The sequence below is a fragment of the Muscardinus avellanarius genome, assembly GCF_963383645.1.
Source record: "Muscardinus avellanarius genome assembly, chromosome: 6".
Classification (NCBI taxonomy): domain Eukaryota; kingdom Metazoa; phylum Chordata; class Mammalia; order Rodentia; family Gliridae; genus Muscardinus; species Muscardinus avellanarius.
In genome coordinates this window covers 119,190,496-119,204,410 of record NC_137791.1, presented here as the reverse complement: position 1 = coordinate 119,204,410, position 13,915 = coordinate 119,190,496, and positions in this window count along the sequence as shown.

The following is a 13,915-nucleotide window of genomic DNA, read 5'->3' as shown; positions in this document are numbered from 1 at the left end:
GGTAGCCAGACCATATGGTGGATGCATAACCAGTTTTCTAAGGAAGATCAGCCAAGCACAGAAAGAGAAGGGACATATGTTTTCTTTAATATGCCCCAACTAGGAAGTATTAGGGAAACAAGAGAGACTCCAGATAATGGAGAGGAAATCGCAGCAAAGCTAGAATAGAAGGGTAGGAAAGGAAGAAGGCTGAGGTTGATTAATGGAGGAGCTACATTCAAATATGTGTATAAGTATGAATGTAGCTTGGTTAACCTGAACATTCATTGTTGAGGGGGGAAGAGAGACGGGGCGGGGCACCAAGCACTGTGTGAATGTATGTCATTTTCAATATGATCCACATAAAAATAAAATAATTTGTTGTGGAAACTAGCAAGAAAGAAGAAAGAAAGAAAGAAAGAAAGAAAGAAAGAAAGAAAGAAAGAAAGAAAGAAGAAAGAAAGAAAGAAAGAGAAAGAAAGAAAGTTAGTTGAGGGCATAGCTCATGTACACAGTGGTAGAGTGCCTCTGGTTCATTCCCCAGTACTAGGTGTATTGCAGGTGTACACATTCTCGTGTGCTTTTACTCGTTTACTGGACGCTGCCACCACATCCACTGCTTCCTTTGCCAGCTGCTGTGTTAAACTCTTCATCATGCTGCACTGGGCAAGCCCTTGTTCATTTTCTCCTCCAAATCCACTCTCCACCCTCCCTCCAAGTTGGTCTGGGATGCTGACTGTGAAGGACTCTGCAATGGTTTGAGGTGTAGCTGCGGGTTCTTGTTCTTAGCTTCCTTAGAAAAGAATAGCCAGAACTCTACTGCTGTAAGCTTGCGCAATTTTTATTATTACAAAGGCGGAAAGAAGGTACAGAACAAAGCACTGCAGTAGAGAAATAAATGCAGTGGAGTGACTTGAAAATAAGACACTGAGCAAGGCGTGATGGCGCATGTTTTTAATACCATCATTCAGGAGGCTGAGACCAGAAGATCTCGGTTCGCAGACAGCCTCAGTTACTTAGTGAGGCCCTCCACAACTTAGTGAGACCCTGTTTCAAAATAAAGACTAAAAATAGGGCAGGGGATGTAGCTCGGAGGTTGAATGCCTATGGATTCTGTGCCAGTATTGGGAAATGACTTCAAAACATATTTGAAAATAGCTCTGGTATTAGAAAGATGGAGCTTGGATGCAGGCAGGCACTCAGAGAAGCAACCCTGCAGAGTTCCCGGCAAAAGGAGAGCAATAAAGATAACCCTACTGTAACAGGTTCCATCCCCAGACCTGCAAAAAAAAAAAAAAAAAAAAAGAAGAAAAGAAAGAAAAAGAAAAAGAAAAAGAAGACATGAAGTTTTGCATATAGAACAGTTTTTATAAATAATTTTATTTCCCATCTTTTTTTTTTTTTTTTTTTTTTTTTGGTGGTACTGGGGATGGAACCCTTCTCCAGGCTACACTCCCAGACCTATTTTATATTTTTATTTGGAAACAGGGTCTCTTAAGCCAGCGAGGCTGGCTTCAAACCTACGCCATCCTCTTGTCTCCGCCTCCCAAGTGCGAGGATTACAAGCCTGTGCCACCATGCCTGGCTATTTCTCATCTTTGCTTAACCAATAGTCTTCCTAACCCAACTAGATCTGCCCCTTCCCCCCGGGCAAGCCTTTTGATGTGGATTCACTATCATACATCCTGTCTGACCAAAAGTCTTCTTCCTGTAGGTATAAGCTCAAATCTTTAGGACCCTAAAATGTGTTACTTGATTATCGAAGTCAGGGATCTCATGGTATCTGCCCTTTTTGAAGGCTTGTGCCACCCTCCCACATCCTTGGGGAATTTTAGCCTGTCTGCTAGAAGTTATTTACTATGTAAACTTGTCTTTAAAATAAGAATGTCCTAGGCTGGGCATGGTGGTGCATGCTTGTAATCCCTGCGCTTGGGAGGCAGAGACAGGAGGATCATGCAGGTTTGAAGCCAGCTGCGCGTGCTGGCGTAGGAGACCCAGTTTCCAAATAAAAATGTAAAAATTGGTCTGGGAGTGTAGCCCGGAGGTAGAAGGGCTTCCAGGAACCCCAGTACCACCCCCCCCAAAAAAAAGAAGGTCCTAGGCTACCACTCTTTCGTGTTCTTGCTAATCACTTTTGGTGCCAGGAACTCTGCAGGTTCCTTCCCTGCCTGAGCGCCTGCGCAGCACCTAAGCTCTGACTTTCTATACTCAAACTATTTTCAAATACATTTTGAAGCCATTTCCCAGTACCGGCACATACTCCGTCAACAGCTCCTCTCACTCCCAGTGCCTCTCTGCAAACAGGAGACACAGCAGATGAGTGACTGGATGGCTGGAGGAGATCGAGGTTGGAGTCCACCCCCTTGGCATCTGGTAAATGATAGGTTGGGTCCCTCCCTTCCCCCACAAGACCCCACAGCGGGGACAGGAGATGGAACCCCAGAAGCCAGAAGTGAAGATGTCGCCAGACTCCAGATCTCATGAGAGGACCCGCCGCTAGCCCCACCCCAAGGCCCCTGCTATAAATATTCGTACTTCCTCTCTGACAGCGTGACTCTGCCAACCGACCGTGATTCTGCCTACCGTGACTCTGCTGACTGCTTCGCTCTGCTGCGCGGTCATCGTTCTCTTCCCTACTCGCCCAAAGGTGCCATCATTAATTAAAGAGGCCTTTAATAACTTGGCTGGTGTTTTCCTCCTTCACAACCCCCAACTCATTTTTTTTCTTTCTTTTTTTTTTTCTCTCTTTCTTTGGAAACAGGGTCTCTTAAGCCAGTGAGGCTGGCTTCGAACCTGTACGATCCTCCTGTCTCCGCCTCCCAGGCACGGGGATTACAAGCGTGTGCCACATGCCTGGCCCCCCAACTCAATTTCAATGTTACAGTAAGGACATTTTCACAGTATCAATTGTTCCAATCCACAAGCACAAGTTATCTTTCCTTTTTTTTTTCTATAACTTCTTTTGCCCCCTCCCCATAGCTTCTGTGCTGAGAGCTTGTCATGGTTGTTGGAGGCCATCTGCTAAAGGCACAGCTCATGTAGGTAGCTCTCCTATGGCTGCATTTCCATAGAATTATTATCTTTGGCTTCTAGGAGCTGCTGTCTCTCTGAGCCCTATAGACCTGGGATGGAAAAAGCACCCTTCCACGAATGGCCCCAACGTCATACTTGTGGCTCTGATGCCTTTCATAACTTTACCCACAACCTGGACCTTCCAAAAAATGAGTCTGAATATCCCACTTGAGTGTGTCATCTGTTTTCTGCCAGGATCCTGAATGTCACACGTGTGCTTTTGGGCAATTCCGTCTGCAACCTCCTCATAGTGCATCTGGGAAAAGCTCAGAGCCATAGACTGCTGGCCTAAAAGCTCCATCATTTGTGTAACGAGAGCAAAACTCAGAGGAAGATCTTGTATTTGGAGTCCTGGGCAGAGTCTTAGTTCCCCAGCTAGAAGTGCTCCAGTTCACAAAGGGAAGCAGTAGTGATGCAGGAAAGGAGTTTATTTTCAGTGTGGCCACCAAACAGGGATGATACCTACCCTAGAAAACTGTCTTCCTGGCTGGGACAGCTCAAATACTGTATAGAGAAGAGCCCAAAGCATCACCCATAGGTCTGCAAGGACACAGCAATCCTGGGCCAGGCAGGGATCCTGGGGATGCAGGCAGGTGTGTGTAGCAGGTGCTCTCTGGGCTCCTGCTGGTGCCAGGGCTGGAGGGGGGGGCAGTTTTCACTCCCAGCAAGAGATGAAGTTGGGAAGAAATATGAAGAAAACAGCTTAGAAGGATAAAATAAAATCAATCAGGGAAATTGTTATGGGGCCCTGTTTGGCTCCGAAACTGTAACAATGAGATGTAGCCACGGGTTCTTATTCTGAGCTATGTGTAGAAAACAATAGCCAGAACTCTTCTGTGTAAGCTTAAGCAATTTTATTATTAAAAGATGGGAAGATAGAAACATACCTTAGATTAAAGCACTACGCCATGAAGGGTAATATAGTGGGGTGACTTGAAAAGAAGTCACCAAAGTCTTTTGGATACCGAACAGTTTTATGCCAAGTCTTCTGACCCAACTAGATCTACTCCTTTTCTGGGGCAGGACTTTTGATGTGGGGATTCCTTCATGTAGGCCTGCCCTGTCTTCAGTACAGACCCCAAGCCTTTTTAAAAACATTTATTGGTGCACTGAATTCATACATCTTAATGGGATATAAAGCTTGTATAGATATACATGCACACATCATGCTGTTAAAACCTATGCCTTTCCCATCCCATTCCCTCCTCTTTCCTCCCTCCCATGCTTGGCTTAGTGGTTGACATCCATATGTTTTTTTTTTTTTTAATGTACATCATGTGCTTTAGAGAGTTTACTTCTTCCCCCCTCCCATCCCCTCAGTTAGGTTACCTTGTTTGCTCCTCTATAGGATCTCCTTTTTCACCTGGAGTTCCTCCTATGACCCCTTTCACCTTAGCTTTCACATAGTAGTAAAAGCATCCATTTTCTTACTTTTTGCAACTGACTAATCTTGCTTAGCAAAATGTCCTCAAGATCCATCCATTTCCCTGAAAATGATGTAATTGGTTTTTTTATGGCTGAGTAAAATTCCATTGTGTACATATCCCATGGTTTCATAATCCATTCATCTGTTGATGGACATCTTGGCTGGTTCCATAGTTTGGCTACGGTGAATTGTGCAGCTATGAACATAGATATACACATAGTTTGGTAGTTTGCTTTGCTTTCTTTTGGATAGATACCCAGAAGTGTTATTGCTGGGTCAAATGGTAAATTAGTTCCCATTATTCTGAGGATCCTCCATACTGTTTTCCAAAGTGGTTGCACTAATTTGCAATGCCACCAACAATGTTTTAGAGTTCCCACTTTTCCACATCCTCACCAGCATTTGTTGTTTGTGTTCTGAATGATTGCCGTTCTAGTTGGAATTAGGTGAAATCTCAAGGTAGTTTTGATTTGCATCTCTCTGATTGCCAATGATGTTGAACATTTTTTCATGCATTTATTGGCCATTTGAATTTCTTTTTTCATGAAGTGTTTATTTAGTTCACTTGCCTATTTTTTGATTGGATTTTTTTTTTTTAGTGTTGAGTTTCTTAAGCTCTTTGTATATTATAGATATTAGTTCTTTATCTGAGACATAGGTGGCAAAGATCTTCTCCCATTCTGTTGGCTCTCAGTTGAGGATCCTGACAGTTTCCTTTGCTGAACAGAAGCTCTTCAGTTTCTTGCAGTCCCACATACTGATAGGCCTTGTAGTTTGTTGTGCCTTTGGGGTCTTGTTGAGAAAGTGCTTATCTGTGCCTATGTGTTGCAGTGTTGTACCTATGCCCTCTTCAAGGAGTCTCAAGGTCTCTGGTCTAATTTCCAAGTCTTTCATCCATATTGAATTGACTCTTGTGCAGGGTGAGAAAGTGTGATTGATTTCCATTTTTCTGCATATGGTTAACCAGTTTTGCCAACACCATTTGTTGAACAGACTATCTTTCTTCCAGTGTATGTTTTTGGCCCCTTTGTCAAATATCAAATGGCTGAAAGTGTGTGGATTTGTTTCTGAGTCTTCTATTTTGCTCCATTGGTCTATGTATCTGTTTTTGTGCCAATATCATGATGGTTTTTTTTTTTTATTACAGTGGCTTTGTAGTATAGTTAAAAGTCAGGTATTGTGATTCCTCCTGTACGGTTTTTGTTGCTGAGAACTACTTTAGCTATTCTGGACTTTTTGTTGTTCCAAATGAATTTATGGACTGATTTTTCTGTCTGTAAGAAATGATTTTGGTAACTTAATGGGTATTGCATTGAACATGTAGATCACTTTTGGGAGTATGGCCATTTTGATAATATTTATTCTGCCTATCTATGCACAGGGAAGATCTTTTCATCTTCTAAGAGCTTCTTCAATTTCTTTTTTCAATGTTTTATAATTTTCTTTGTAGAGATCTTTTACCTCCTTGGTTGAGTTTATTCCTAAGTATTTTATTTTTTTGTGGGAAATCCTGAGTGGAAGTGTTTTCCTGATTTCTTTTTCAGTGGATTTATGGTTGGTGTACAGAAAAGCTTCTGATTTTTTGAGATTGATTTTGTATCCAGACATACTTTGCTGAATTTGTTGATCAGTTCTATAAGTCTTTTAGTTGAGTTTGTTGGGTCTTCGAGGTATAGTATCATGTCATCTGAAGTAGTGAAAGTTTGATTTCTTCTTTTCCTATTTGTACTCCTTTGATTTCCTTTTCTTGTCTTATTGTTCTGGCAAGAGTCTCAAGTACTATATTGAAGAGACAGGAGGATCATGCAGGTTCAAAGCCAGCCGCACTGGCTTAAGAGACCCTGTTTCCGAATAAAAAAGTATAAAATTAGTTCTGGGAGTGTAGCCTGGAGGTAGAAGGGTTTCCAGGAACCCCAGTACCACCAAAAAGTAAATAAATTAATTAATTAATTAATTAATTAATTAAAGAGAAGTGGTGATAATGGACATCCTTGTCTTTTTCCTGTTTTTAGGGGGAATTCTCGAAGTTTTTCCTCATTTAATATGATGGTGGTTGTTGGCTTCTTGTAGATTGCCTTTATGATGTTGAGGTATGGTCCTTCTATTCCCGTTCTCTGCAGTGCTTTTATCATAAATGAATGTTGGACTTTATCAAAGGCTTTTTCAGCATCTAATAAAATGAGCACATGATTTTTGTCTTTGGATCTGTTTATATGATGTATTACATGGATTGATTTTTGTATGTTGAACCAGCCTTGCATCCCTGGAATGAAGCCTACCTGGTCATGGTGTATACTTTTCTTTTTGTCGTTTTGAATGCATGTTGCTAGTATTTTGTTTAGCAGTTTTGGATCCAAGTTCATCCAAGATATAGGTCTATAGTTTTTCTTCCTTGAACTGTCTTTATTTGGTTTTGGTATTAATGTGATATTGGTTTCATAAAATGTATTTGGGAGAGTCCCATTTCTCTCTATTTCGTGAAATAGATTGAGGAGTATCAGGATCAGGCCTTCTATAAAATTCTATAAAATTCACCTCTGAAGCCATTTGGTCCTGGGCTTTTCTTTGATGGTAATGTCTTTATTGCTGTTTCAATCTCTTTGATTGCTAATGGTTGGTTTAAGTTTTCTATGTCTTCTTGACTTAGTTTAGGAATATTGTATTTATCTAGAAAGTTGTCAAAGCCTTTTGTTACACCCAAAAATGTGTTAATTTATTCTCAGAGTCTGGGATCTCTTGAAGGCTCCTGGCATCCCTCCACATTCTTGAGGAAGTTTTCTTGTCTTATAAATGTAAAAAATGGCTGTGTGTGGTCTCGCAGGTTTGTAATCCCCTCGCTTGGGAGGCAGAGACAGGAGGATCGCGCAGGTTCGAAGCCAGCCACGTGCGCTGGCTTAGGAGACCCTGTTTCCAAATAAAAATGTAAAAATAGGTCTGGGAGTGTAGCCCGGAGGTAGAAGGGCTTCCAGGAACCCCAGTACCACTATCCCCCCCCCCAAAAAAAAAGAAAAGAAAAAAAGAAATGTAAAAGATGCTGGGCGTCCTCTATTTTCTTGCTAGTCAAGCTTGGTGCCTGGAGCTCTGCAGGGTCCTTTCCCTGTCTGAATGCCCACCCTGTCTCCAAGCTCTGGCTTTCTAATACCAAAGTTATTTTTGAAGCCATTTTCAATATCAGCACATTAACACATTTTGAAGCCCTTTCCCAATACCGGCACAGAAATGACTGGGTACTGGGGGATGGCGTGCTAGGCACGTGTTTTACCACTGAGCTCCAGCCTCAGCCCTTCTTATTCTGAGATGGAATCCCAGTGAGTTGCCTGTCTCACCTCCTCAGTCGCTAGGATTACAGGCATGCTTCACTGTGCCCAACTTAAATGCCCTGATTTTAAGAAGTTTCTGGGATAATCTCTCTGACTTAAGTCTATTGCCCCTCTGTACACTGAATTATATTGAGTGGTCTGTGCAGTTTCTAACCCTGGTAGGCTCAGGGGCCCTCTCCATAAAAGACTGTGCAAACTCTTTGACTCCTAAATAAAATTCATAGCTAATATAATCTACCTCAACACCTAATTTCAAGTAAAATAAGCATATTAAAATATAAGCATAGTTACTTATAATAAATACATATTTTGGCTGGGCATGGTGGCACATGCTTGTAATCTCAGCATTTGGAAGGCTGAGACAGGAGGATCGCAGTTCATAGACAGCCTGAGTTACTTAGTGAGGCTCTTTGCAACTTAGTGAGAACCTGTTTCAAAGTAAAGAATAAAAAATAGGTTTCACCTTACCCTAACTAGAATGGCAACCATTCAAAACACAAACAACAACAAATGCTGGTGAGGATATGGAGAAGTGGGAACTCCAAAACATTGTTGGTAGGATTGCTAATTAGTGCAACCATTTTGGAAAACAGTATGGAAGATCCTCAGAAGAATGGAAACAAATTTACCATTCGATCCAGCAATACCACTTCTGGGTAGCTACCCAAAAGAAAGGAAAACAAACTACCAAACTAATGCATGTGTATCTATGTTCATAGCTGCACAATTCACCATAGCCAAACTGTGGAACCAGCCAAGATGTCCACTAAAAGATGAATGGATTACAAAACTGTGGGATATGTACACAATGGAATTTTACTCAGCCATAAAAAAACCAATTACATCATTTTCAGGGAAATGGATGGATCTTGAGGACATTTTGCTAAGCAAGATTAGTCAGTTGCAAAAAGTAAGGAATCGGATGCTTTTACTACTATGTGAAAACTAAGGTGAAAGGGGTCATAGGAGGAACTCCAGGTGAAAAAGGAGATCCTATAGAGGAGCAAATAAGACAACCTAACTGTGGGGATGGGAGGGGGGAGAGAGAAATTCTTTAAAGCACACGATGTACTTATTTATATCATAGTCAACCACTAAGCCAAGCATGAGAGAGAGGGATGGGGAAGGAGTGGGGTGAGGACTGGGTGGTGGCTGGCTGGGTGATGTGTGCATTTATGTCTACACAAGTTTTCATTATAATATACAAATACAATGTACCAATAAAAAATTTAAACAAACAAACAAAACAATAGGGCTGAGGGTGTAGAACAGGGATAGAATGCCTCTGGGTTCCATCCCCAGTACCACAATAAATAAATAAATAAAATACATATTTTGTATGTTAATACTCAGGCATGATCATATGGTTAAATTATGATTAAATTATCAGATGCATTTCTTATAAGGAGTATATTTGAATTTAAGATAAATGTGGCAAAATTAAAAATTTCCTTATATATGATATTTTGAAATCAGAGATAAAATTTAAAAATCAGATAGAATCACTGAGGTGGATTACATGTTCACTCAAAATGTTTCATTCTTAGCCATGTGTGGTGGCGCATGCTTGTAATCCCAGTACTTCGGAGACTGAGACAGGAGAATTGCAGGTTTGAGGACAGCCTCAGCAAGTAGTGAGACTTTCATCAACCTACAAATAAAATTGGTCTGGGATGTAGCTCAGAGGTAGAATGCCTCTGGGTTCAATTCTCAATACCACCAAAAAAAAAAATGTTTTTTATCACTCTTACTGAGCATCATGGTACATGCCAGTAATCCCAATATTTGGGAGGGTAAGACAGGAGGATGCAGGTTTGAGGCCAGTCTGGGCAACTTAGTGAGATCTGCCTCAAAATAAATAAAATAAGGCTGTGGGTGTATGCCAGAGTTAGAATGCCCCTGGGTTTAATCCTTAGTCTATCTCTGTCTCTGTCTCTGTCTCTGTCTCTGTCTCTCTCTCTCTCTCTCTCTCTCTCTCTCTCTCTCTCTTGGGTTGAGGGTGTAATTCAGTGGAGAGCTGGCTCGAGGCCCTGGGTTCAATCCCCAGCAATGAAAAGCAATTCACTTGCTTTGGCCACTGGGTAAAAGCAGACAAGACTGAAATAAGTCTTGAAATGTGCTGTGCAGTGGGACTTGCTTTCTCCTTCTTCTACCATATCTTGAGAAGAGCGTCTCCCGAGACCTGCTGCCACTTTAGCCCCGCCCCTGTGATACACAGAGCTGACCTGAGCCCAGAACCAGCAAGGACCCCAGCCCAGCTGACCAGGCTTGAAACAGAATGCCCGTGGAGCCCAGGCCAGACCTGCCGACCCCCCAGCTAAGCCTGCAGGCCCTGGGGAAGATCGCGCCCTGCTCTGTTTCGGAGTGACTTGTTCCATGGACATTCCTGCTAGACACAGGATCCTGATGGCAGCAGCCACCGCTGCAGACTGCAGGCTGGTCATCCTGGGCATCCAGATGCCACACACCATGCTGCGCTTGATCATGTGATTTTTTTCAGGTAAAATATTTCCGCTTGGTATATAAGATAGTTGCATGTCTGCCATACTCAGCAGGATTAAAACTGTACAAAAATACCTTGTGTGAATTGAAGTTGGAGTCTAGTATGGAGGAATTATAAACAGGTTATTCATCTAAGTAACTGTTCAGACTCCACCACTGTGTGGGACACTGAATGGGACTGTTCTAAGCATTTCTGGTCATATAACACTCAGCCCTGCCCTTCAAGTGCTAGAATAGTCCCTGAACCATGGCGACAGCCCGCAACATTGCCACGCCTTTCCAGAATGCCTCCCAGGAGGAGGCTCAGCCCTTTTGAGAATCATTAGATGGGATGACTCAGGGCTCCTCTCCAGCTCAAATATTCTTGGATTTAAATAAAATCTGATTCTTCTTATTATTTAATCAGCAAGTATGCATTAAATATCTATGATGTGCCAGTATTGCTGATAAAATACACAAGTACCACTTTCAAAGGACTTAGCATAGGGGTGCAGAAGTCAGCAACTAGGCAGTTATGATGCTGAGTGGGAGGGAGGACCAGGGTGCACGTTCCAGATGCCCTAGCAGCATGGGGGGCAGCATTTGATATGATCTGGGCTCAGAGAAACTTCAGAGGAGGCAAGTCTAAGCTGGCCTAGGGCACGAACGGGTGTTAACCGAGCACACGGGCCGAGGTGGAACAGAAGAGAAGGAGCAGGCAGCAAACCACCCCTCCCTCTGTGTGGGGTGAGGTCTGTCTGCAGAGAATACAAGTGACTTGCCAGGGTTTATTCTCATGTAAGGAAATTGAGTTAGAGACCTGCGTTCCTCTTAACTCCTGTCTCCAGGTTACCTCATGTTCCAAGGCGACTGCTGAAGCTTCTGTCATCACTTCTGCATTCCAAACCTCCTGTCAGTTCCTTTTTGGAGGGTTCTCTGGAGTCCCATTGACAGGACTTCTATGTCAATCTGAGATTGTGAGCGGCCAGCTCACAGCCTATGACTTTGCTAATGGAGGGATTTGAGCCCTCAGCCCCAAACTAGGCAATGTGAGGTGCTACCCGTGCCCCACCCAGAGCTCCCTGTGCCACGGGTCAGGCTGAGGCTAGAGTCCACAACTTCAGCTAAAACCATAGCCTGCCTCACAGCCACCTGCCAGCTCAAGCTTCCTAAGTTCTCTGCAGACTTCCCTTTGAGAAAACTACTTGCTCATGAAGCTCCACACTGGGCTGTGTGTCCCAGGACTCAGCAGGACATTATTTTTCAGCCAGAACCCACCACCATAGGTTCTTCTGTGTTGAGCAGTCCAAGAAAGGAACTTCTCTTCCATATAATGACCTTCATGTATTTAGACACAACTCTAAAATAATAACCTAATAACTACTGCTTATATCTCCATGGGCTCTTGACCCAGTGATCCTGGGCATTTTCTCATGTAATTCAACCCCCTTCGCTGTGATATTATTGTTACAGTTATAGATGAGACAGAAGATAAAATAATGATTCCTCCAAGTGTTGCCAAACCCAGGTTGAGACTCTAATCCCAGGGAAAAACCAATGCTCAAGCGACAAGTGTTTGGAGAAAGGCTTTATCCAGCGGCCAAAGAGTGGAGAAGTAGGAGCTTTGCACATAAATCAGCACAAATCCATGGGGCCAAGGGCTCACAGATGCAGGATAAGAATGATGAGGGAGAAGAGATGCTAATAAAGCAGAGGAATCTCTGCCAGGCACCGTGGTACACACCTGTAATCCCAGCATTTGGGAGCCTGAGACAGGAGGATCATAGTTCAAGACCAGCCTCAGTAATTTAGCAAGACTCTCAGCAACCTAACAAGACCCTGTTTCAAAATCAAAAATAATATTAAAAAAGGCTGGGAGTATAACTTAGGGGTAGAATGCCTCTGGGTTCGATCCCCAGTACAAAAGAAAAAATAAAGGAGGAATATTCATGTCTTTTTTGGAAGGAGGCAGAGATCATCCAGGATCTCAGGTGTCCCCTGTTGCTTGCTGCTCTTTTTGTGGTCTTGTGTTTCTGGTCTGGACAGCTGGTGGGTGTGTTAAGCCTTGAAGAGGGCAGAGACTAGGCAAGTCTGGGTCAGGCTGACCCTATGTTATAGTTTGAACAAAACACTTCTCAAATGATCAAGGTGTCTGTGTACAGAGCTGAGCAGACTCTGACCCAAAGGTGAAGGCAGCAACGGAGACAGACACAGTTAAGACAGAGATGCCAAGCCTCTGCATCCCGTTCCCGTCAGGGGTGAAGGTCAGTGTTTTCTGCGAGGGTGGCCTTCAGGTCTCTGAAGAGAAGCCTAGGCGACTCTTGTCTTCATAATGCACAGACCTGATCTACAGCAAAGCGGGTGGGAAATGGTAGTGTATTGCCCAGCTGTGCGATCTCCAAAATCAGTGATTTTAAAGTCAAACGGGAGCAAGTGAAGTTAGAAGGTTTATTTAGGTTCCAAGCTCCCTTGGAGACCTTGGGGGCAGCAGAGCTGGGGTGGTGAACTTCACTCCTGAGCTCTTGGGCGGGAGGAAACAGCCTCAAACAAGGGGTCTATTTCTAAAAAGTCACAAACGAGGTGCCTTAAAACCACAGAAGTTAGCCAGGCGTGGTGGTGCACGCTTGTATTGCAGTACTTGGGAGTCTGAGACAGGAGGATTGCAGGTTTGTAGCCAGCCTCAGCTACTCAGTGAGGCCCTCCGCAACTTAATGAGACCCTGTTTCAAAATAAGGAATAAAAAATAGGAGCTGGGCGCCGTGGTGCATGGTTGTTATCCCAGCATATAGGAGGCTGAGACAGAAGGATCGTGGTTCAAGGACAGCCTCAGCTACTTAGTGAGGCCTTTTGCAACTCAGTGAGACCCTGTTTCAAAAATAAAGAATAAAAAATAGGGCTGGGGTGTGGCTCGGAGATAGAATGCTCCTGGTTCCATCCCCAGTACCCCTCTCCCGATAAAAAGAGATTTGAGGAAGACTACCCAGAGTCCCTCTGGGTCTCAGGACTCCCAGCTACATCTCTAGTCAATGCTTTTAGGGGCTGGGTGAGCTTTATTCTCTCTTGGAAATCAAGGCTGAGAGCAGGTGGCAGGGCAGAAGGGAGTCAGGCTTCTGATCCAACACAGAGCCCCCAGGGGAGGGAGGGAAAGGTCTTTTCAGGCTTGCTGGTCTCTCCTGACAGCCTTCCCCTTGAAAAGAAAGGGCTCAGTGTGCTTTTTTTTTTTTTTTTCATATTGGGGATGGAACCCAGGGGCATTCTACCTCTGAGCTATACCTCCAGACCTAATTTGTGTGTGTGTGTGTGTGTGTGTGTGTGTGTGTGTGTGTGTGTGTTACTGAGGGTGGATCCCAGGGGCTTTTTTACCTCCAGGCTATACTCCCAGACCTATTTTATACTTTATTTGGAAACAGGGTCTCACTAAGTTGGCTGAGAGCCTCACTCAGTAGCCGAGGCTGGCTTCGAACCTGTGTGATCCTCCTGTCTCAGTCTCCTGAGCTCTGGGATTACAAGCGTGTGCCACCACGCCCGGCCTTATTCTTTATTTTTGAAACAGGGTCTCACTGAGTTGCAAGGGGACTCACTAAGTAGCTGAGGCTGTCTGCAAACCGCGATCCTCCTGTCTCAGCCTCCTGAATGC